This window comes from Gossypium raimondii, chromosome 6 (assembly GCF_025698545.1).
Source record: "Gossypium raimondii isolate GPD5lz chromosome 6, ASM2569854v1, whole genome shotgun sequence".
In the NCBI taxonomy this organism is placed as follows: domain Eukaryota; kingdom Viridiplantae; phylum Streptophyta; class Magnoliopsida; order Malvales; family Malvaceae; genus Gossypium; species Gossypium raimondii.
The window spans coordinates 37,198,761-37,225,764 of record NC_068570.1 but is presented as its reverse complement, the minus strand read 5'-3'; the positions used below and the strand labels follow the sequence as shown (position 1 = coordinate 37,225,764).

The 27,004-nt window shown below is 32.2% G+C and overlaps 1 pseudogene; it reads right to left on the bottom strand.

Moving 5' to 3' along the window:
* Positions 1–19,774: 19,774 nt before the first annotated feature.
* On the bottom strand, positions 19,775–24,439 carry LOC105771951 (G-type lectin S-receptor-like serine/threonine-protein kinase B120; annotated as a pseudogene).
* Positions 24,440–27,004: the final 2,565 nt, after the last annotated feature.

The following is a 27,004-nucleotide window of genomic DNA, read 5'->3' as shown; positions in this document are numbered from 1 at the left end:
ATTTAGAAATCCAGTTAGCTTTGCTTTTCGTGTACTATATAATTACCAAAAATGGTGTTTAAATTTACTATAACATGCCTAACACCCTAAAATGATAATAGTATTATTTCGAGATTCGCATGTATTAGAATTTTGACAGTAAATAAAATAGGAATCATGAGTATTAGTAGAGAAGATAGTTAAATATTGTAGGAAATTAAAAACACTTTTGAATTAAGAGAAATTAATTCGAGGTACTGACTAAATCACAATCGCCAAAAGAGTTGGGAAAAAGTGTGAAAATTTCAAGTACAAATGATTGAATTAGATTGATGGGAAAAAAAGGAAGGATTAGAAGTGCAATTTAACCAAGAGAGTGTTATGAATTATGGATGAGATTGAAATTAATTGTGGGTCACTAGAAGTATATGATGACGTTTAGACTTTTTTAATTAAATATTATTAATAATTTAAAATATTAAATCAAATAGATTTAATTTGTAGAAACATATAGAGACTTCCCCATCATCACCATTCTTCACGTCACCCTCTATCTCCTTTTTTAGTCAGTTTCTGTTTTGTTTCATTTTAGTCCTTTCTACCATTTTCAACCACCTCAAGCTTAAAAACTTCAAATTCTTCAAATGGATTCTTAGTGAAATCAATAGAGCAACCTCATAGTATGCTTAGTTTCTTGTAATGTTAACTAGTGATCACTTTGGAGGAGAGAAAAAGTGAAGTTAAGGATTTGGGTAAAAGTTCAAGGTAAGGATGATGAGGTTTCTGTAAGTATTCCATGTTTATTTCATTAAAAATGAATGGAAATGATACGTGATTATTGTTTTGATATTAAATCATGCATATGTGTGCTATGTTAATGAAGAGAAAGAGAAGAGAGGTGATCAACAAGGTCTTTATAAGGTCTTTATAAGGGGAAAGAAGTACCAAAAGAGTGAAGGAAGAAGAAAGAAGCTCATCCAAGCACTTGGTTGTAAGTACTTCAAGAATTTTACTTTACCTAACTTAACCTAAGTGTAAGTCAAATTAAAATGGTTATATGATTAATTTATATGTGAATATGTCAATATTATATATAAAAGTTGATGAATGAGTAATGAAAATATGAATTGGATTTTAATTACAAAATGAATAGATTTGGTATATTGAAATAGTAGTAAAATAAATAAATTGTAAAGTGTACAAAGTTAGACGTGAACTAAAATATTGAGAAATAGGGTTTGAATGAAGTGTGATGTAATAGCGAATAGAGAAAATGTGATATTATAGTGGAGTTATAGAGTATGGTGAATTTTAATGTTAATAAGGACTAAATTGTAAAAGGTGTAAAGTTTAAATTGTCTTTAATGGTTGAGTAAATGTAATGAATTTAAAGTATAAATGTCCATATAGACAAGATGTGAACAAGTAGGATATAGATGACATGTCATTAGGAAATTTTCATGCGTGCTAGTGATAGTGGCACTTTAATGCAATTCAGTGATTTTGCATTTCGGTGTTAGTGAAAGTGACACTTTGGAGCAGTTCACTAATTTTACACTTCTATATAAGATAGTGTATGCACATTTTTGAAAATGATTCTATCACACCCCAAAATTGGGCCTAGAAGTTTTGAGGGTAAAATAGGGATTTTAACTCTAGTGAGCTCGGGAATTTCGTTAGCATGGTATTAAAAATGTTTGTCTATGAAAATTTTGAAATTAAAATAATTTTTGAAAATAATTTTCAAAAGACTTTCAAATTTGAAATAAGGACTAATTTGTAAAAGGGTCTAAATTATGAGTTTTAAAAGACAATTAAACCAAAATTTAATTTTCACCCTATTTTCCCCTTTCATCTTTATAAAACCCATGTTAGTCTTTTCTCCATATTTTTCTTTTGTCATCCATTGCATTCCAAAGCTCCTCTCATTCAATTTTGATCCCCAAACTTAATTCCTTAAATTTCTATCATTCACCAAGCCATAAATCTCCATAGTATTTCAAGAAAAACATCTAAGAACACCATAGATTTCTCCATTGAATTTTTGGGTTTTTCGAGTTTTCGATTAAACGTTCAATTTTTTGTCAACTAAGGTAAAGATTTGATTCCTTAATAGGTTTTGATGTTATTTGATCCTTTAAATTGAGTTTTTAACTATTAAATCGCATGTTTTAAATAAAAGCCGAAAATTAGGTCGTTAATGGTGGATTTCGAGAATTTGGGTAAAAATGTAGATTTAAAGAGGTTTTCAATTAGTTTTAACTTGATTAGAAGGTTTCTAAACTTACTTTAAAGTTTTGCTAAAGATTTCCAAAGTTTTAATAAATTTTCATGAAAATTGCCATGAACATGTTGAAAATTTCGATACCAGGAATTGGGTATTTTGAGTAGTTTAAAGGTTCAGAATCAGTCATAGGTGAATAATTAGATGATCAGAATCAGTTTTAGGTAAAAATATTAAGTATAGACCGAGATAATTAAAATTCAAGTTTGTTGTGTCGAAGGTTTTGATTACAAGAGAATTTAGTTGAATCTGGTGTTTTAATTATTTGTAGTGAGTCTTTGGCTAATTGTTGAGTGTGTATATTGTTTGGTTATTATGCGTGAAGTATCGGAATAATTGGAGCCTTCTACTTGCAAGGCGGAAGGTAAGGAAAAGCTAGTTCAAGCTTTCGGTAATTAGGTGAAAGCGTGATCGGTGAGTGTTCGGAATTTTTACTTGTAGACACAATTATTAGTGTTAATTGGGAACTTAGGAATAGCCTAAACCCCTATCCTAAATTTTGAGTGTAAACTTTTTATTCCCCTTGCCTTATTTTGGAAAATTTTGTGATTATGTGAATAATTGTGGATTAATTATTATGGTACGATATTGTGATATGAGACATGTGTGATGACTATTGTGAATTGTGTTGTGTTGTGGGCATGATATACATGTCAGATGACAGTAATAATGATATGCTAATAATGCAAATATGTAGCGAAAGCGAGCATAATTTCGGTAAGTATATATGTGTTGAATTATGGAATATGATATTATTATGACAAGTAATATGTGATAGTACTTGTATGCGATGTATGATGTACTAATTGTAATGCACACATATGTGGTAGGATATGTGATGGCTCAATGAGCATTATTGTGGCACTTAAAGTGCAAGTAAATGTGAATCCGATAAGAATGCATTGTGTAAAAGTTGTGATGTAAATTGGTGAATATGAACAGAGATGATGTACATTAAATTAGAAATTAAAAATGTGTAATTATTGATATTTTGACCTTGTGATCTCTTGAAACCGTTGGATATAGTTGGCATGTCCTAAGATTGTGAGTACACACCTATATGTATTATGTTTTTGGGCATTGAGGCCCTGGGACAAGTTAGAGAGATAAGGGAATGTGAGCTAAGCTCCATTCAACGGGACTTGTTTGGTGTGTTACAAAGTGTTAGCTTTCTGCTTCATTTTTGGGATATGTTCGACTCAATAAGTCATTTGGTGTGTTGGAGATCCGTGTATCCGATGTGTGGTGGTAGAGCCCGCCTTTATGTTTCATAGCTCAAATTTCAAATTATAGTTTAAATGTCATCTTATATATTATGATAATACGATGTGAGACGAATGCATAAACATATGAATAATATGCTAAATGAGTTTATTTAAGTTTCATGAAAATGTTAGTATGTTCTCATGGTAAATTGTGTATGTAATTGTAGTTTAGGTCGTTACCATTTAACATGTGAATGCATGTGAATATATAAGCTAGACTTGTGAGTTATAAAAGAATGTATACATTTTAGTCTTAATGAATTATTGTAAAATCAGTTATTTGAATATGAGTTGAATGTAGTCGTACGTGAGAGTATATGCTAGTTTTATGGTTTAATGAAGTGTGAATATGTTATCGTGACATGATTAGAATATGGTTGTGAACATATTGTAGTATGCTCTTGTTTAACCTTTGATGTTCTGTATACTTTGTGGTTATTTTGATATTCACTGAGCTTGTTTAAGCTCACTCGATCTCTCTAACCATTGAAAATATTTAGCGTTTGTGGTGTGGGCAGTGTGGGGATACCAAGGAAGTGATCCAAGTTAGGGTTTAGTATTTGCGTAGATGGTATTAATATTATTTTTTTAAACTGTGGGGATAAGATAATGTGGTTAGACTTTGATTGATTATTATTGTCGTCCTCATGATATTTTATGGGTTTAGTTCTCTAGCACTTTTGATGGATGTTATAATTATTTCATTGATATTGTTCTGGTTTAAATATTTGCTATGTTTAAGTGCCACTAACTGTATGTATGGTCAATGGACGAAGAATAATGTGGTAGAATTGTTGCATGAACTTTGGCATAATGTTTGGATTACTTTCATAGCTTATTTGTTCGCTTACTCTGACATGTTTTTGGTGATTGAATCATTTTTGTAGTCATTTTGGTGATTACTTGATAAGGTAAAAGTTACATGTTGAGTAGTATTATTTTGAATGGATTATATGCCTTAAACTGCTGATAACTCTTGAATAGAGTTATATTTCAAACCTCTAAGCCTGATTAAATGCTTTTACTTAAGTAAATATATTTGCATTTTTTAGGTTATTTTTTAGGACATTGTATAGTAACACTTGGATTGTGCCTTAAATGTCATTTCATGTTAATTTTACTATTGAGAAAAAAGGAATTGGTTGTTGTATGCAGGAGGTTCAGGAAAGATGAAGAAAAGGAGAAAAAGGAGGAAGAGAATGAAAGAAGTGAAATATTACCATGGCAAAAGGTTGGATGGATTGCCAATACAAATGCCATGGCAATTCCAGGAAAATGATGATGCAGCACTCAGTCCTCATCACTCTCAGCCAGCTATACGTGCACCAGATAAATCCACTTGAAAAAGAGGGAGAAAAGTGTAAGCTGAGAGAGGGAGACCAACCAAATAAAAGAGGAAAGAGAAAAGAAAGAAAAGAAGAGGATTTTTGGAGGGGGATTTGGAGAGCAGTTTTCTCTCTGGAAAAACTCGTGAAAAATTTCAGAGAAAAGGGAGAGGGTAACAGCTTAAGAAGAGACATAAGGAAAAGGATGAGCAATCAGCCCTGGGTTTTGCACAATTCAGCAGCGTTGAAGTGAAAGCTGGAGTGACGAAAGTTTTTTGCAGTTCTACCTTCATTCTGTTGACTAGTTTCTATGATTTCTAATTTGTTAATGATGATGTTGAATGTTATCCTGATTTTGGATTTTAAATCCCATCCCATGAACTAATTTCATTTGGGTTGGAATTATTGGATCTATCTTGATATATTGATGATCATGGTGATATTTTGGCTAGATCTATTGTTTTATTCAGTTTGGGTTATTTTAAATTTATGTATTCAAGATCTAGACATAGATAAATTCATATATCCTTAGACTTGATTTAATTTTGAAAAGGTTAAATATGTTGGATCGTAATCGAATGATACAAGCGAGTACTTCAACGAAAACCCGTAGCACTCTAGACATAGAGTTGTGTTTGATGCAAAGTAAGGAAGAATATTGTTAGGTATTATTCTTAAGAGTTGTAGACATACAAAGATTTAGAATGATAGCCTTAATTCTAGCTCTCAAAAGAAGCAGAATGCGGTAGTTACACTCTGAACAGTAATTTGGTCAAGATTTTTCCATGACATTATTATGTTATTAAGATATAATCCAAGTAATTCCAACCTTCCCACTTAACAGCTTCAATCCTCTCAACTTTGTCTCGTAGAATTGCCATAGCATTTTTTTCATTATTTGATTTTTATATTTCATATATTAATACTTCAAATCAAATCATTATTTTGTTTACTTTTCCATAAGCCTAATTAGTATAGCTTATAGTAATAACTCAACTATATTTTTACCTATCCTGATCCTTGTGGAGACGTTCTTACTTATTACTTTATTACTTGATTCGACGTGTATACTTGCATATTCACACGCGACAAGTTTTTGGTGAAATTTTGGTTTGTTATTATCGATTTAATTTTGTTAGTTTGAGCTTACTTAGTTGCTTTTGACTTAGTTGCTTTTGATTCTTTTTCATGTTTGTTGTTAATTTATTAGTAGTGGTATTCCCAAGAACGAAAAGTATTATTTTGCTCTGGATGACGAGATTTAGAGTATTTTACACCAGTGTCATTCAACACTATATGGAGGACACTTTAGGGTTATGTGAACTGCTGCAAAAATTCTACAATCTAGCTTTTATTGTCCAAGCATGTTTAAAAATGCACATGAATTTTGCCAAGCTTGCGATCATTGTCAATGAACTAGGAACTTATCAAAGAGGTTTCTTACACGATATATGGGGTTAATGAACTAGGAACTTATCAATGAAGGCTTCCATTTCGACTGCAAATTAGTTGCTACTACCTTGAATAGATATGGGGCCAAACATAAAATTGACACGATATATCATCCCCAGACAAATGGACAAGCTGAAGTCTCAAATAGAGAAATTAAGTAAATTTTGGAGAAAGGGGTCAATCCTACTTGCAATGATTGGTCATCCAGATTAGATGAAGCTTTTTGGGTATATCGTACTGCAATTTAAGACACCATTAGGAATGTCGCCTTTCAAGCTCGTCTATAAGAAGCCTTACCATTTTCCTGTTGAACTTGAACATAATGCATTTTAGGCAATTAAGAAATTGAACATGGATTGGATTAATGCTGATAATAACTGACTACTGGAGCTGAATAAGATGGAGGAATTCAGAGCTCAAGCTTATGACAATGCCAAACTGTACAAAGAAAAGACAAAGTGATGGCATGATAGGAAGATTTTGTCATGGCAATTTGAACCTGGACAACAAGTGTTGTTGTTCAATTTCAGGCTAAAATTGTTTCCTGGCAAATTGAAGTCTCGTTGGTTTGGCCTTTTCGAGATAGTGCATGTTTACCCTATTGGAATTGTAGAAGTCAAAGATGGCAAGGTTGACTTTAATTTCAAAGTCAATGGAAAACGTTTGAAGCATTATTGGCGGGCTCCCATACTTCGTGATAAACATTCTATTGCTCTTCAAACCGCGTAGTGTTTTATTTTGCTTGATTTTATTTAATTAATTTGCTTTTGATTTCTTTTTTTATCGGTTTAATTAATTTTTATTTCTTTCTTTTGTTGCAGGTAATTTTGGCCCAGGCTTTGTAATAGTTATCCCACTTAGCATACTTGCAAATTTTTAGCTTCATTTTTATATTATTCTTTTTTCTTTTCCCGCCTAATTCTTACTTTACCATTGTAGGCCATAAATTCAGGCTAATCTTATTCCCCACGTCACTGTTATATTCTCTCTCAATTTTACCTTATTCGATGCATTTTCTTTCTCCAAGTTATTTTCAATTTCTTCTTTTTCACCATTTTCAGCTTTCCAACAATAACTATAAAGGTCTTAACTTTTTCTTTTTATAGTTACTATTTCTTCCCAAATGGCTCGATGTATGCCACTATAATCAACCTCTATGCCACAAAGGACATTTCTTCGCAAAGCTGTTGAAGAAAAGTACAATAGGAACACATCAAAGTAACCCTTTTGTATGGAAAAAAAGGCTTTCTTTTTCAAGACGCAACCTTTATGGGATACACTAAAGAAATTTTTTCCGTGGTAGAGAAACATGGATGGCAACTCTTTTTCCTTCATCTTGACGATGTTCACACGAAACTTGTAAAGGAATTTTATGCCCATTTAACCTCTCCAGATAATGCTTTCATCTATGTCTGCGGTGCTTCGGTGTTATTCATTGAATACACCATCAACGCATAATATGGTTTACTTGAAGGCATTGATGAACATTTTCAATTTGTCAAGACAATAACAACAAAAGGACTCAATCAAGTTCTTGAGGATTTATGCGTGGAAGGGACCAAATGGACAGTGTCTCGAAATGATTGCTACACCATCGATCGTGTTTCTTTGAAGCCTCATTTTAGGGTATGGTATCATTTTCTTAAATCTTCCCTTAGCCCTTCAACACATAACTCTACTATTTCTAAGGAACACATGTTGTTACTGCACTCTATTATGACTGTAAGAAAGATAAATTTTGGAAAAGTTATTTTTCGAGAAATTTATCGTTGTGCACAAAAGAATGTAGGCACCTTGAATTTTCAATCTCCCATTATTACACTTTTTCAACAGGTCAGTGTCCCTATCAAAAGCAAATGAAGACAAAATCCCTAACAAATAAGCCATCACCAAACAGATTGCCATTAAATTTTCAGGGGAAGAAGTGCCACGGCATCCTGGCTCTGCATCAACCCCTTCTCCACCTACTGGTACTATGCCACTCCATCCACATCTCACAATGTTTTCAAGTAGCAAGTGCTTGATTCTCTTGAGATGTTGAAACAACAGTTTAATTTGATGGAGAACCAAAAACTGAGGACAACTAATGATCTAAGCAAGGATTAAGAAGAAATGGCTTTATTTTGGGGTTATGTTAGAAGAAGAGATAATGCTATCAAGAAACCTTTTCAGAAAAACTTTACTAGGCCCATGCATGCATTCCTTACTTTTCCAAAAGAGTTGTTATCAGATTCAGAGGATGAAGATGAGGATAAAGTTGAAGTCGCTATGACGAACACTACAACACATCCAGCCACTGCAGAAAAGAACAAAGAAATAGAGAGAGAGAGGAAGAGAAAACAACATCTGTGAAAATTGACTCAGATAAGGAAGGAGATAACATGAATCAAACTTCTGCACTACAGGAACCTGCTACTGCACCTCAAACCACTGCACCCATATCAAAGTAAGATCGCGAGATAAATCAGCTGATTGATGATCTCACGAAATCAGATAATGATGAAAAGGAGGTGCCAATCAATCTGCTCAAACGAAATCAGTGCTACAAGCATGCTGCCAGTAAATCCACCTGAACCAACTAAGTAACCCAAATTTTTGAAATGAATAAAGAAAATAAATTTTAAAAAGACACTATAAAACACTCAACTGTTTGAAATCGTTGAGTAGGCTAGTAATACTCTATTTGCTGCATTGTATTATTGATAAAAAAAAAGAAAGATCAAATAAGAGTGAGTAAAAAAATAGTTTAGGGGGGCAGTCCATTGTAGTAGTAGGCTGAGTAGCTAAGGGGGTAGTTGTTTGCTCCATCCATCTTTCTAGTCAAAATTCTTAGCTTCATGAGTGAATTACATGCATATTGTGGTGTGATGTAATACCTAGCAATCTAGTTTATTCTCCATTAATATTTTCAAGTAAAGAAATCATGTGACAAGATGAATTCCCTAGAGAAAATTTTATATAATGCAATGACAGTATAAGTATGAAAATAAAAAATGATTTTAGTGGAAAGATAAACTAAGTACATTAGGAGGTGTTCGCTATAGTTAGAATTGAATGAATATTTAGGAGATTGTACTTTTAGGTAACATTTTCTGCACTTAGTATGCTAAACAAACCTATAAAATTTGAACTAATTTTTTTTAGACACAAGACTACTGAGAATGAAGGTATAAAATATGTTTCGTTTGATTCAGCAGTAGAAGAGGAAATTGTGTAGTTATGGTAAATTCATGCATTGTTACAAATTTTGCTTGAGGACAAGCAAAAATTCAGGTTCGGGGGTGTATTAACTCTGAAAAGGAGTTATATTTCAAACATCTAAGCTTGATTAAATCCCTGTACTTAAGTAGATATATTTTTATTTTTAGGTTATTTTTTTAGAACATTGCATAATAGCGCTTGGATTGTGCCTTAAATGTAACATTTCATGTTACTTTTACTGTTCGGAAGAAGGGAATTGGTTGTTGTATGCAGTAGGTGCAGGAAGGATGAAGAATAGGAGAAAAAAGAGGAAGATAATGAAGGAAGTGAAATATTATCATGGAAAAAGGTTGGATGGATTGCCAACACAAATGCCATGGCAATTCCAGGAACATGCTGATGCAACACTCAGTCCTCATCACTTTCAACCAGCTGAACATGTAATAGATAAATCCACCTAAAAAGAGGGAGAAAAGTGTGTGCTAATAGAGGGGGACCTACCTTATAAAAGAGGAAGAGAAAAGAAAGAAAAGAAGAGGATTTTTGGAAAGAAATTTTCTCTCTGGAAAAAGTCATGAAAAATTCCAAAGAAAAGGGATAGGGTAGCAACATAAGAGGAGAACAGAGACGCAAGGAAAGGGATGAGCAACTAGCCTTGGGTTCTAAACGATTCAACAGTATCAAAGTGAAAGTTGGAGTGACAAAAGTTTCCTACAGTTTTACCTTCATTTTGTTAACTAGTTTTTGTGACTTCTAAACTATTCATGGTAATGTTGAATGTTATTCTAATTTTTTATTTTAAATCCCAACCCATGAGCTAATTTCACTTGGGTTGGAATTACTGGATCTATCTTGATATATTGATGATCATGGTGATATTTTGTATAGATCTACTGTTTTATTCGGTTTGGATTATTTTCAATATATGCATGCAAGCTCTAGACAAAGATGAATGCGTGATATATCCTTAGACTTGATTTAATTCTAACAATGTTAAATAAGTTGGATCGTAATCAAATGATACGAGCAAGTACTCGAACAAATACCCGTAGCACTCTAGATATTGAGTTGTGATTGATACAGAGTAAGAGAGTTGTGATCGATACAAAATAAGGAAGAATATTGTTAGGTATTGTTCTTAAGACTTTTAGACATACAAATATTTAGAGTGATAGCTTTAATTCTAGCTCTCAAAAGAAGTAGAATGCAGTAGTTACACTCTGAACAGTAATTTGGTCAAGATTTTGCCATGACATTATTATGTTATTATGATATAATCCAAGTAATTCCAACCTTCCCACTTAACAGTTTCAATCCTCTCAACTTTTTCTCGAAGAATTGCCAGAACATTTTATTCATTATTTGATTTTTATATTTCATAAATCAATACTTAACTTCAAATCATTATTCTTTTTACTTTGCCATAAGTCTAATTAGTATAGTTTATAGTAATAACACAACTATATTTTTACCGATTCTGATCCGTTTGGAGATGATCTCATTTATCACTTTATTACTTGATTTGATGTGTTTACTTGCACCTTCGCATTGCATATTCACAAGCGACAACTATTGAATTTTTGTGGTCTGAAGCAGAAACATCGATATTCGTCTTTTAAAAATGATACCTCCATGATTTTTCGAATGTCCAGGAAGTCAGTAATGAAATTTGGTATCGATACCATATCACAAGTATCGATACTCAGGGTAAAATAATCGATACTTTATGAAAGGTACTGATAATTTCTGGGGTTTGGTATCAATTTTCCAAGCTGTATAAATACCATTTGAGAGAAATATCGATACATTTGATACAGTATCAATACCTACATGATTTGTTTCAAAATTTTGCTATGTGGTTCTAATGCATGTTTAATGCATGTTCTAAGTCTGTCTTGATGAATGTTTAGCATGTGTTAACAATGACTGGAATTTGTATGACTTGTGAATATTAAGAAAGCTAAAATGAAATATGTTTACTTAATAGTGAGACCATTTGGATTGCATGTGATGTGTGACGATGGTGTGGCATCTGGAACGATGAAAATGTGAAAGTGTACGCAATCGCAACAAGTAATAAAGTGACAAGTAAATGTCGAGTTATCGTACCCATAGGGACTGTGAAAAGAAAATGAAATGCAATTAAAAACACTTTGGTGATTAAAAATTTTTGATTTTAAGGAAGTGGTTAAAAACTAAAAATTTAACTAAGTAAAATAAAATAAAATAAAAGTTCCAATGCACGATTTCAAAAGATGATTTTAATCAAGATGACATAATTGTGTTAGATTAATTACATTTCTTAACTTAGAATTAATAAAATTATGTTCATGTTGTTACGAATGAATTCACGACAACTTGGTAATTTGCTAACTACTGCTCATACATACTTATGAGTTATTGCAAAGCTTGATATTATTAATGTTAAGGTCAATGGTAAAGTTTGAATGATGTTAAACAAATGAATTAGTTTGTGGTATGAAGTGGTTAAGGGTTTAGTTTGAATCATAATGACATGAGTTTAATGTTTTGTTGGTGTCAATGAGGGCATATTGGTTGTATGCTAAGATCATTATATGAATTGTAGTTTTAGTTTTGACATGTTTTGAGATAGGTTTGAATAGCTTGAAATGGCATTGGAGGTCACCTTGTAGGAATGGTATGTAATATTCTTAAAAAGGGTTAATTATGCTACACACGGGCTAACAAACAGCCGTGTGCCACACACCAACAAGTGACACGACCATGTGCCTTGTATGATTAAGGTAGTTTTTATTAAACATGGTCACAATCTCTCACATGATCTGGTGACACGACCGTGTGAATGTTTTGTAAATTTTATAATTAGGTCCACATGACCACAATTAGTTACAAGACTTGAGGGCACGACTGTGTGACTTAGTTTTACATGGCACCAGTCTGTTACACAATTTTAGGACACAATTGTATGATATATAGCACCACACGACCTCAGCCTGTCACATGTTATGGCCACACGGTCGTGTGACCCCTATTTTGCCATTTTACCTATCTTTTTTGTAATTTTTTCAAAATGATCCTGAATTGGTTCCCAGCCCATTTTAGAGCTTTCGTAAATTCGATTAAGACTCGAACTTTTTTGAAATGCATGTTAAACATAAGACTTGACTTATACTTAATGAATTATTGAATATTATTGATAAAAATGTAAGTGATTATTTATGTTTACTGTTGTAGCATCCTATAGCTCGAGCCCTACGATTGGACCCAGTAAGGGATGTTACAACAACTCAACAAGGGCTCTACCTTCTATTCTTATAAATAGATGGTATCAGTAAGACATTACATACAAATTTGAGAGATTGTTACTTTGTTGAAAATAGAAAGAAGTTCTTCTCAACTATTAAATATATTTTTCTAGAATAACAATTCTAACGGTTTCTATTAAAGAAAAGAGAATTTTCGTTTTCACCCAAAATAAAAGAGAGAAAATATTTTCTAGTTCTATGTTTTGATTCAATTGGTTCGAGCCAAACTCAAAGCAGTTCATGGTACAAGAATAGCAGAGAAGATTGTTTGGTTGAAAGTTGGGAACAAAAAAGTCCACTAAGCCAAAAACACAGGTATGAGTTCGGTTAGGGTTTATTATTATAAATATAACCAATCAGGTAGATTTTAAAAATTTTATTTTTCTGCTATGAAAGAAAGCCATTTTCAAACTGAGTTTTTTCCAACACTGTTAGTTTGCTTGAACTTTCGATTGGATGGTTTAGTAGTTTGTACTTCCTCCATATCATGCACTTTTGCATTTTCAGAATCTAGGTTCTAATCATGTTTTCAATATTCTTCATTAGTACGAAGATGATTTACCGAAGCCTTAACAGATATTTCCTTTTTCTTATATTTTAGACTTCTTTTAAAGTCTTTCCAAGATGGAGGAAGTTTATCTATAATGGAGGATACAACAATCATTTCATCCATTTTCATATCATATTGCTTAAATTGATTCAACATTTTTTTGGTATCACAAAATTGTTCCATAACAAAACGATCATCAATCATTTGATAATTATTGAATCGACTAAAAAGAAATTTATTACTTGTAGCATCTTCAATCATGTATCTTGTCTCCCATTTGTCCCATAATTCCTTAGCGGTGACCTTATTTTGGTAGTGTCGAAACCATTTTTTATTTTTGAAGAAAAAGAAAAAATTAGTTGTCGATGAAAATTGGAGTCGCCACCAATCTTTTATTATGGAGTGATTGGATCACCTAAAAACGACTTTGGTCTACGAGTTTTAGAAAAACGGGTTCGGGAGTCAGTTACGTACGAGGTAGGATTAGCACCCTCGTAACGCCCAAAAATTGGTACTAAGTTGATTAATCAATGTCTTAATGTCGAGAGTTTGAAAAATACGATCCTTAGCTAAATTAAGTTATTTATTGAGACTCTCTCATTTTGAAAAAGAAAATGTCACACCCAATGCGTTAGGGCACGGAATTTTATTTCTTCAAGATGAGTTTGTCCAAAAGACTCGTGTAATAAAATTTAAAAGAATATTCAATTGTTTAAGATTTATGAAGAAATTGCAGCCCAATGCATTAGGGCAGAATTTCTCAAAATCCCAATCATTGATCCTGCATTTCTTTTTGGAACTGTTCTATCCTTTCTAATCTTTGATCCATGTCTTTGATTTTCGCCTGAGTACTGTAACAATGTTTGGTTGATTGGTTGGTTTCCAGGTTAACTGAAGAATGATTTTAATCGATTAGGCCCTCTTAGTGGATTTAAATGTGTATGATGACATGTAATGTGAATGCATGAAATGAATGCATAAAGAGATGTTGTTTCTGATTCAATTCCATTTAGAAAACTTTACTAGAAGACAAATTTCTTTACATAAGGCAGATATATATATACGGCTTTTCCCTCATACTCTAGGCAAAGACATTTTCTCCTTCTTCATCCGGATGCTAAGATAAACCTCGCGAATTTCCAATGGATATCACTACTAGCTCTTTTTGCTTGATTCTGGTTGCAATCCATTGTCTGCCTATCCTTGCAAAGAGTTGGAATGTTGAAGGCTCTTAGACAATTATCTTGAATCCTCGAGCCACGAAGTAAAGTCACGAATTCTTCTATCGCCCTTCTTGTGTTTCTAGGAATATATTCAGGCAGCCGTATTATTTTCTATTTTATCAAGAAATCCGTTTTCTTATGACAAGCTTTCTAAGTTAGTAATCGAATGTGAATCAACACCTCTTTTATAATGAAATGCCATGTCATGCAATCAAAATAAAACACGAAAAGTCAGTATCATGCATAAATATTGAAAGCAATCAAGAAACAGTAAAAACACCTATTACGGTATTTACTAGGGGTTTAATGTAGCTCTACCTAGTGTGGATTCCTAGGGTTCATTATATGAGGTTCGGCTTCTTGGGCAAAGGTACCCGAACTAGCAGATTCCTCGATCTTCACCCATTATAGGCTCATATAGATCAAGTTCGGTTCAGGGGAATACATTTTCCCTATGACTATACAGAGATGAAAATCTCATGAAGGCATAGGTACAGATGTATCCCGAAAGCGATCCGCTATCCTATACGGAGGTGAAAACCTCACGAAGGAATAATTTCTCACTCCCACTTAGAAGGGTAAAGTCATTCAATTCATGTAATGTATAATGCAAAGATCAATTAAGCAAGAAAATGAATGAATGCAAAAGGATCTCATGATTTATTTTCTTGACAATAAGACAGAAATTAATCAACTTTGTGGCTCGACTCTCGTATTTTCCCCAGCGGAGTCACCAGGCTGTCGAAACCATTTTTTATTTTTGAAGAAAAACAAAAATTAGTTGTAGTTGAAAATTGGAGTCGCCACCAATCTTTTATTATGGTGTGATTGGATCACCTAAAAACGACTTTGGTCTACGAGTTTTAGAAAAACGGGTTCGGGAGTCAGTTACGTACGAGGAAGGATTAGCACCATCGTAACGCCCAAAAATTGGTACCAAGTTGATTAATCAATGTCTTAATGTCTAGAGTTTGAAAAATACGATCCTTAGCTAAATTAAGTTATTTATTGAGACTCTCTCATTTTGAAAAAGAAAATGTCACACCCAATGCGTTAGGGCACGGAATTTTATTTCTTCAAGATGAGTTTGTCCAAAAGACTTGTGTAATAAAATTTAAAAGAATATTCAATTGTTTAAGATTTATGAAGAAATTGCAGCCCAATGCATTAGGGAACAATTTCTCAAAATCCCAATCATTGAACATTTCCTTTATTAATTTTTAAAAAATCTTTGTCTTGAGAAATCAACACGTCACATCCAATGCATTAGGACACAACATATTGAATTCCCGACAACATGATTTTTATTTTGTTTGTTTAAAGAGCAATTCTCGATTGTTAGATTTAACGAAGAAAATTGGAACCCAATACGTTAGGGCTTAATTTTCTTGAAAATCCTAAATACGAGTATTATCTCTATTTTGAAAATTTCTATTTTAAAATCAAGTAAAAGATGATGTAATGTTATATTGAATGTATGTATAAGTGTCGCAAGAATAAATACAACAATTGTATAGAAATAATATAAATAGTAAATAAAAGAAATTAATATAAATAATAATAAACAATGACCTACGAAATATCGAATAAATGAACAAAATAATAAAAAACATAAATCAATAAACAAATGAATGAAATAAACAAAAAATATAAAGAAAAAAGTACAAAATATATATACATTGAAATTATGAAGAATAAAATACGTAAACATAACTTACACATAAAATTTTGGGTTATAAAACTTATATATATAAAATACACAATGCATTTATAAAAACAAAGAAAAAATATACATATATACATAAATTATAAAATATGTGTTAAAATATAAGTAGGTAGTTAAACATTTTGAAAAAAAAAAAAAACATAGGTATATACGTATATATATATATATATATATATATATATATATATATATAAATATAAAAGAATATTCATTAGAAAAAAGATATATATATACATGTGCATATGAAAAAATATAAATTAAAAATAATTAAATAATAACTACATTATCGAAATTAATTAATTTTAAATAAATAAATAAATAAATAAATATATATATATATATATATATATAAGTATGAAAAAAACTTGTTAGAAAAAAAATATGTACATAAAAAACATGGATATATAGGTTTAAAAAAATAATTACGTATGAAAATTATAAAAATAAAATAACAATTACATTATTAAAATTAATTAATTTTAAGAAAAATATAAAAAAAGACTAAATTGAATTGCAAATAAAAAATCGAGGCAAATCTGCAAATAACTGAAATCACAAGGACCAAATTGAATGCGCGAATTACATAGAGGGACTGAAAGGGAAATTTTCCCTTCTCCTCTAAACGGCGTTGTTCAATCAGGGTCAAATTGAAATTGAAAATAAATTAGAGGGATAAATTTAAAAATAAAAAACTTAATTGTAACATATTAAAAGGCGGAGGGGCTAAAAGCGTAATTTACCTCTCTGCTCAAAAACACGTGGATCCTAGGCCGGGTCGAGTCGGTGTCAGGTCGACCCATGCCAAAACGACGCCGTTTTGAAGGGCTATTTAAGCCAAATTTACTTCAAAAAAAATTTCATTTTTCATTCTCTTTTAAAAAAAAAACAAAAAAACTTTCAAAAAACTCTCCCCTCTCTTCAGTCGTCCGGCCTAAGTTCGGTCATCGACCGATCGTCGGCCACCTTGCCGGCCGCCGACCTCCGGCGGCGGCACCACCGTCTACGGTGGCCGAAAAAGGAAAAAATCCCCTATTCGGCTTTTTCGGCCCCTCTAAGCCCGAATCCGGGTTCAAATCTTTCAAAATATGGCCGAAAAGTACTCCAAATTTTGAGAAACTTTTCGGCTTCCGACCGTCTGTCTTTGAAGATGGTTACCTCGGCCGCCCACAGCGTTTCAGAAGCAAACCATGGTAAGTTTCCACTTTTTGTTTTATTCTATTTCAGTATGCAAGAAAGACAAAAAAAAATCAATAACGAATAGAAACAGATATCAACCTTTCTCTTTTTCGATTGAGTTTTTTTATTTTCTTTATATTCTGTGGCTCTTGCGTTGTAAAAAAAACTTGTTTTCTATTGATTTTTCCATCTGTATTACAGTATTTCAATGGTCCTTTTATAACCTTAATAATAAAAAAAGATAAAGAAACAAATCTGCTTAATATCTATTTGATTTGCAATCTTGATTTTCTTGCCATTTTTGTGGTTTATATGCTGTGTTTCCTTTCTTTAGTGCAGGTGAAGATCGTGCGGGGTTGCGGCGCGAACGTGGAAGGATCCCAAGGGTTTCCTCTGTGCTGGAAATGTTGGGCTCCTGTCCTGTTTTGGGGTTTGGGCCCTATAGGCCCGTTATAGTTTGGGCCTTTTAGACCCGGGCCAAAATAGGGTATTACAGGTAGGTGTCAAACAAACCATCAGTAAACCATTCAATATGTGGCCTATGCACATCTAATCAGCATTGTCCCATTTTCGCATTTCTCCAGTTGCAACAAGAGATTGGTTTTCATTCTCTTCCAATCTTGGAGTATCCAAAACATATGCAATCTTCAAAGTTGATGATAAGAAGTGTATCTTTTTTCTGCCATCATTAGAAATTTTCATTATCAAACCGATCAAGCTTGACAAAGTTGGAAGCCAACTCCCTCAGTGTTCCACGTTCATGTGTTTTAGTTGCCATCATGAAAGTTAGACCTTTAAAATTGTTAGTACAAAACTTCGGTGAGGAAAATATTGAACACATAAACAAAAATTCGAGCAAAAAAAATGAAGAAATAAGACAAGGCTCCAAGGCATGGTCAAGCCACTATCTTTAAGGTTTGATTCACCCCTACCTATACTTAGTGTTAAAATGAGTTTCAAGCAAATGAACCTCGAGGATACAATAAAGCCCGATAACTAGTTGTGTTTTGCACTAGAGAAAATAGTCCACTAAGCACTAAACAATGTATAACAAGAAAATCAATTTCTATAACGAATTTTTATAGTAATTCTTTTTAGAACAATCTAATAATAGAAGAAGATGGAGGAAGAATAGAAATAACTTTTGAGAACTTTTGTTATGTTTTCCAAGTGAAATCTCACTCCTATTTATAGGAATTTTCTGTCTCTTCATAAAGACATCTTTTATATGTGTCTTTTGAATAATTACATATCTAAAAGATACATAATTATTCATCTAATATCTCTTAATTAAACATAACTATTCAAATAATATTGTTTGAATAGTTATAATTCTTCAAGAACCAAAGTATATAACTTTTGATTAATTACAACCTTTCATTTATAGTTATTAGAACACTATAAATATTTGAAAATGTTCCAATAGAAAGTGACTCTCAAAACCATTTCAAGGTCAAATCTCGATGAATATTGAAGTCGATCACATTTATGTAAGATCAAATCTAGATGGCTCGATTTTAAAACTAAGTCTTATCGGTGCACATTTAGCCATCCCTGATCAAAACTTGAAGACCATTGGTTCAAGCCCTCTCCCATCCAATCATATTAACACATCAGAGATAAAGCTCATTTTTTAAGATAAATTCTTGACAAGCCTTGAACCAATCCTCATCTACCTTTGGATAAGTGTTCAAATAATTTAAAGAAAAGTGAGTCTCCGGACTTATTTTCAAGGTAAAATTTTAACGACCCTTGAAAGGGATCACATTTATCTAAAATTAAGTTTTGATGACTTTGAATTGAAGCTTGTTGAAGAAAAGAATAAAAAAAATTATTCAAGAAACTTATAGAGATTGTAATTTTTATAGTTTGGTAAAAAATTAAAATAAAAAATAGTTGCCTCAAATTTTTTCTAGACACGTTTTCAACATAAAATTAGCTTATATAACATGATTTTAGAAAATATTATTAGTGGTTAAAATTATTTAGCTTGTTTGTAATTGTGAGTAATCCACCACAATTTTCTCATCAAATAAAGGTGGTTGTTTTGGTGTAGGAAGTTTTCTATCTCGCTGTTAAGCATGGAAGGCACAACCATCATAGTTGGTCTATCTTTCACAAAGTTTTGCACACATAACAATCCCACATGATAGCATCTCAACATTTCCCTGTGACAACTTAGATCTGATGAGATCATTGGATCTATTAATTCTGAAATGTTGCCTAAAAAAGCACAAATGTTAAGGTATTGTAATCTAGAGATTTTATTACTACTTTGAGCAATTTTAATAATAGCTAATACTTACCTATCCCACAAGGCTCAGTGAATGCTCATCATCTTCGAAACTCAAGTTTCTTCTTCCACTAACAATTTCCAATGTCAATACCCCAAAGCTAAAAACATTTGATTTTTCTGAAAATTGTCCTTTCATTGCATATTCAGGGGATGTAATAGGCCCAATTTGCCCAGCCCGTAATAAAAAATATAAACCAAAAAAAAAATTAATAACAGTCCAAAATAGTCTATTTACATGGCCCAGTAAACTAAACCCTATTGGCCTAAACCAAAACCATTAACCCCAGCCCCAAATTACCAACTCGATGGCCCAAAACAAAGATCAAAAGCAAGGAACCCTAGAAGATCTAGGCGCTGTAGCCAAGCCTTCCGCGACCAGCCTCCGTACGCTCCGCGCCACGTCACCCCAGCCACATCCACTGCTCCGTACATTGTACCTGCATCACGACAAACTAGCAACAGAAGCAAGAAAAGCAAGAAAACGAAAGAAAAAAGAAAAGAACAGAATAACAAGGACGGGGCAATTTTCCTTTTATTTATTTTTATTTTCTTTTTCCTGTGTAAAAATCAGGCTATAAAAAAGCCAAGAATACACTGTACGCAGACACAGATATTGAATACCAAAATCAAAAAAGAGATTCCAAAAAAATTAAGTTTCGTAAGGTTTTTTCCATTCTTCATTTTTTATTTTTCTTTCGTTCTTTCGTCCATTACCAGTATAGAAATATAAGAGAAAGTAAGTTTAGAGAATGAAAACGTACCTGGTGACCGGTCTCGAGCTCGCTCCGCCACAATCAGAGTCGTGCATGGGATTCGGAAAGCCCCTGTTTTGAGGCGATAAGTAGCGCAGCCATAAACAAAAGGGCTTAGGGTTTTTTTTTCTTTTTAACTTTTGTTTTAAAAATAGAGAAGGTTGCTAATTAGGTTTTAATGGTGGGATTTGTATGCGTTGAAAAACGACACTGTTTGGAAGCTCAGACCCACGCGGTGACCCGACCCGGGGCAGGATCCGCGTGCTTCTGTTCGTTGGTCTATTTGCATGACGAGTCCCTCTTGTTTTGTGGTGTTTCGATTTGATTCTCTTCAATCTTTTTAATTTGAATCGCTTTTTTATTTTGATTTCGATTTGATCCATATTTGTGCGACGTTGTTTTCGTTGTTTGGATTTAAATGTTGAATTTGCGTGTCTAATTGCAGCTATGGTCCCTTTAATGTTTAGCGTTGCTCAACTCAGTCGTTTGTTTTTTTGTTTCAAATTCGCCCCTAGGATTTGGTTTTATTTCTAAATTAATCCATTGTTTTTTTACTAAATAAACGGGTTTATTATTATTATTATTACTTGTCACTATTAATTATTTTTATTATTCATCAATTTACTTAATCGTTATATACATCTATTTTATTTTTTATATAGTATTATTTTGACTTTTCCTATATTATTATTTAATTTTTGTAATATATTATTTTATAGATTTTATGTTTGACTAGTATAATTTGTACACATTTTATGATTATTTTTTTAACCATATATGTGTATATTTTAACTTTAAAAATTTTATACAATAATATTTCATAATTCTAATTCTATTTTATATGTGTATATACAATTTATACTATTTTTTTCGTATGTATATAATATACCACTAATTTCAAATTGTAAATTTTTCCTATTTTCTCTATATAAATATTTTTTATTATTTTACTTATTTCAACCTCTTTTACATATATTGTTATATAAATACGTATATTATTTATATTAAATATTTCATTTCATATATTCCTTATTTAATTTAAAACATATACTAATTTTGTGATTTATTCATTTTTATTTATTTCATTTCCTTCTTATAATTCTTTCTTTAGAACTCATTTAAACATTTTATTCATTTTTATTACAAAATCATTTCAAATCTTCGTAAATTACCCTTTTTTTAAAATGTATAATTTTGTGTAAATACTTTGCTAAATTCAAATTTATTTTCTCACTTGTTTTCTCTTTTTAAATTAGTTACATTGCATCTTCCTTTTAAATTAATAACTTTTGAATGTTGATGTTGATTGTGGCATAATGCATGATTGGAACTATTGTCATTGTATTTATTGATTTATCGTTCATCACTCATTGGTGTATATTTACTATCCAAATTTTGCATGATTCATTGTTCATTTAATCAATGCGTTTTTTACCGTGTTTCAATAAAAGCATTAGAATCATCTTATTTCACAATTTGTCAAAATACATGTTATTCATGATTCTCGAGAGAATTGTGCCCTAACTTACTGGGCCTCAATTTCTACGATGAATTTAGATAGCCGAGTATCTCTTTTGTAATAAAACCTATGATTTTTAGATAAAAGCTCATTTTTGGGAATTCGATATGTGGTGTCCTAACGCATTGGATATGACATATTGTTTTCTCGAAACGAGGATTTTTCTAACGAATGAAAATAAAGGCAATATTCGATATTTAGGATTTTATGAGATCGAACCCTAACTTACTGGGTTTCGATCTTCTCATCTGACCTAAAGAATCAAATATCCTTCTCAAAATGTACAGGTTTTAAAAGTCAAACTTAATTTTGAGGATTTGAAACGTTGCACTCTAACTCACTGAGTGTGACAATTTATTTCCTTGAAGTAAGTGAGTCTTATTATCCAATTCATTTTATTCAAGATAAAAGGATCGTATTTCAAAATCTTTGCTAAATTTCAACGTTAAGACATTAAACAATCAATTCGGTACCAATTTTGGGCGTCACGAGGGTGCTAACCCTTCCTTGTGAGTAACCGACTCCCGGATCTATTTTCTCAAATTCGTAGACCTAATATTATTTTCAAGGTGATCCGATCACACCTCAATAAAAGATCGGTGGCGACTCCCATTTTAAAAGTCGATCCCCGTTTCATTTTTTTTCAAATAAAAAAATGGTTTCGACAGGGGACATATAGCCACGATATTTAATTCATCAATGCAAAGAAAACCATTTTAGCCGATGTGATATATGCATATATTATATATTTAAATCTAAGATTTCAATAGAAAAATGAAGGATAACTTACCATGTTCCGAAAACCCACCTAGTATTTGCTTGGCTCTCATTTCCACAAAATATTTTTTCTATACCAAAATCTGAAATTTTTGGATTTAGTTCGACATCTAATAAAATATTACTTGCTTTTAGATCTCTATGAAAAAATTTGCAATCTTGAGTCCCTATGAAGATAGAGAAGTCCTCGACTAATTCCTTCTATAATATTGAAACATTTTTTCCAATCAAGAAGTTTTTGTTTTTCTGCATCTAAATATATTTTTAAAAGTATTCAATTAGTGTTAGCTAGAGTTGCTTTAGGTTTAATAATAATATTTTCCATAAGTAATAGATAAAATGTATTTAACCGAAGAGGAAAACGTCCAAGCTCTTGTTCGGCATGTATTCATAGACTAACATATTTTCTTCCCCATCAACACAACAACCAAGAAGCCTTACAAGATTTCGATGTTGGAGTCTTGAAATCAACATTTCCTCATTCCTAAATTCTTCTAGCCCCTGCCCTGAAGCTCTGGAAAGTCTTTTCACTGCTATTTCTTACCTGTCTTGGAGTTTCCCCTACAATATTCAAATATCATTTTAGAATCTAAAATTTCAACCATATAGGTTGGTTAATAACTTTAATCTTATTGATACCCAATTGAAAATATGAAGAAGTCATCTTACAGGTAGCATGTTACCTTGTATACTAGTCTAAAACCTCCCTTTCCAAGCATATTTGTTGGATGAAAATTATTTGTTGCGCTTAATTTATATATATATTTTAAAACAATCAATTTTGTCTTATATTAATTTAAAAAGTATACCATATTCAATAAAAGTGTGTTATGCATCACGTTCTTATTGGTTAGTATTTTTAAAAATTTTGATAGCTTACATATCAATTCTTACCTTAAAAGAAACCTTTTTGTGAATTGGGATATATTTTAAGGAAAATTTGTGAATAAAATCCTTTTATCAAGGATAGGAAAGGGATTATCCAAGTTTGATCCAAATACCTATGTCAACAAAGACTTAAGACAAATCACTTATCACTACATCAGTGAGTAGTTAATGTTGTTATACATGTATGAATATATAATGTGTCAATATTTCTTGATATTGACATCATCATACCTACAGTACTAATTATCCTCCTTCCAACGAAAATACAGAAGATGACACCAACAATTATTCCCACAACTATTCCTGGTATGCCTCTTTTTTGCCCTGTAAATTGAAACATGGTATAAATATTGTAAGCTAAGATCGCTAGCTAGGTAAAGTAAAAATAAATTACTTTATGGAAACTAGAGAAGTATGATGATCCTCATGTTGTCAGAGGATAAGGGCAATCACAATCTGCCACGCACGAAAGGGCTTGAATAAAATCATATGTTCACTACAAATCGAAGTAGACAAGCCATACCTTCTAGAGGGAAATTATATGTGTTGCCTATTGTTGTACTAGGAAATAGTAAGTCATTTTCGCTAGTTATTAGATTTACTGATGGTGCAAAAGTAAGGATAATCCCAGAGAGATTGTTATTGGAAACATCCAGACTTCAAGGTTAGGTAACTTCACCAAGCTCTTAGGGATAGGAGCCGTCAAGTTATTGTCATTTAGATCAAGATACCGTAACATAGTTAGATAAGCAAATGATAGGGAAATTATTCCTTGCAATCGTTGCTTCTAAAGATAGATTACTATAATACTTTTCTCTGATTCGCATGTCACAAATGATGGATTTCTACATGCATCATTTCCTTCCCAAGCTACAGATAACTCAAAAGGATACATCCAAGCCCTCGCAACCTCAAGCAATATTGTAACTTGACTATCACACGAGTCTGCTGTGTTGTGCAGAAATTATTATTGTCAACACTAGCAAACTTATGGAGGAACATATAAATAGGGAAACGGCCCTGCAACTTGTTATCATCGAAGAAGATGACTACTAAACTAGGATGAAAAGCTAGAGATGGGGGGAAAACTCTTGTGAGATTATTGTTACGAAAGTCTAATAATTCCAAACCTCTGCAATTAGATAAATCAAGGATGGGGCCAGTAAATTGATTAAATCCTAGGTTAACACTGTAAGTCATGCTTAAGAATAGATCAATGGTTCTTGTAAGCCTTACCTTCTGATTTTTGTGCTGCAAATCTTCAATCTAGGATATTGAAAAAGAGGGTGGCAAAGATCTAGTCAGGTTATTGTCATGAAGGCTTAGATTTTTTAAAGCTAGAGAATGGAAAATGTCTAGAATAGAACCTCCCAAATTTGTATTATAAGTAGAGAATGCTATAAGATTGTTTAAGAAACTGTTTCAAGATTGAAATATATCCACGTTTATTTCATTTTTTTTAGTAGTTAGTTATTTTTCATGTTGCTTAAGTTTAGGAGAAAGTGGGATGTTGATGTTGGTTTTATTTTGTTATAAATGTTGTATGTTTGTTGAATGAAATACAATGAACTTCATCCATTTGTCTGGTTTTATGTTTTTATTTCCTTTGAATTGTTACAATTGGTACTAGAGCTTTATTCTTAAGGGATCTATGTGTGTGTAAGGGTACTGTGTTATGGATGTTGAAGCAGGTTCTAATTTTTCTTCAATCTCTCCACCAATGTTTGATGGAGACAACTACCAGGTTTGGGCAGTTTGTATGGAGGCATATATGGAAGCTTTGGATATTTGGGAAGCAGTAGAAGAAGATTATGAAATTCCTGTTCTCCCAGCTAATCCTACTATGGCATAAATGAAATTGTAGAAGGAGAAGAAAATAAAGAAATCCAAGGAAAAGGCTTGTTTGTTTGTTGCAGTCTCGTCTATATTCTTCACTCAGATAATGACTCTGAAGTCAGAATATGAGATATGAAATTATCTCAAGTCAGAATATGAGGGAGATGAAAGAATCAAAGGGATGCGTGTGCTAAACTTGATTCGAGAATTTGAACTGCAAAAGATGAAGGAAACATAATCAATTAAAGAGTATTCTAATAGGTTATTGGATGTTACAAACCGAATCAGATTACTTGGTTCTCAGTTCAAGGACTCAAGAATTGTTGAAAAAATTCTTGTAACTGTGCTTGAAAAATTTGAGGCATCCATTTCATCCTTGGAAAATACCAAAGATCTGACTCAAATAACACTTGCAAAGATTCTTAATGCTTTGCAAGCACAAGAGCATAGAAGAACTATGAGACAAGAAGGTGCTATTAAAGGAGCCTTACCAATTAAGCATCATGAAAATACAAGAAACAATAAGAAGAAATTTGTTAAGAAGAAACAAAATTCTACTTGTGAATCTTCAACTAACAACAAAGTAGGAGTCAAGAAGGTATCCTACTCTTCATGCAAACATTGCAATAGAAAGGGTCATCCTCCTTACAAATGTTAGAGAAGACTAGATGCCAAGTGTAATCAAGCTAGGCATGAAGCTGTAATTTGCAGGAATAAGTTTCAACAGCAAGATGAAAAGGCTAAGATTGCTGATCAAGAAGATGAGGATCAATTGTTTGTGGCTACATGCTTTGTGGGTAGTGAGTCAAATGAAAGCTGGTTGATTGACAGTAGTTGTACCCACCATATAACTCATGACAAGAAGTTGTTTAAAGATTTGGAGCCAACTAGCATCACCAAAGCTAGAATTGGCAATGGAGATTATATCTCTGTCAAATGAAAAGGAACAGTTGCAATTGCAAGTTGTACAAGTACAAAACATATACAGGATGTTCTTTTTGTTCCTAACATTGATCAAAATTTGTTGAGTGTGGGGTAGCTTATTGAAAAAGGTTTCAAAGTTATTTTTGAAGATGAATATTTTCTGATTAAGGATGCAACTAATCAAGATATCTTCAAAGTGAAAATGAAAGGAAAGAGTTTTGCACTCAATCCTTTAGAGGAAGAGCAATCTACCTTTATTCTCAAAGAAGATGTTACATAGATCTGGCACAAAAGAGTTGGGCACTATCATCACCAAGGGTTAATACAACTAAGAGAAAAGGGGTTGGCACTTAATATTCCGAAGTTGAGTGATACAGTCTCAAGCTACAAAGCATATCGGTTTGGAAAGAAAAGTAGTACATCATTTCCTAAGTCAACCTAGAGAGCTACTTACAAATTACAGCTCATTCATACTTATGTAGCAAGCCCTCAAATTACACATTCTTTAAAAGGTAGTCGCTATTATATTGTTTTTATTAATGAC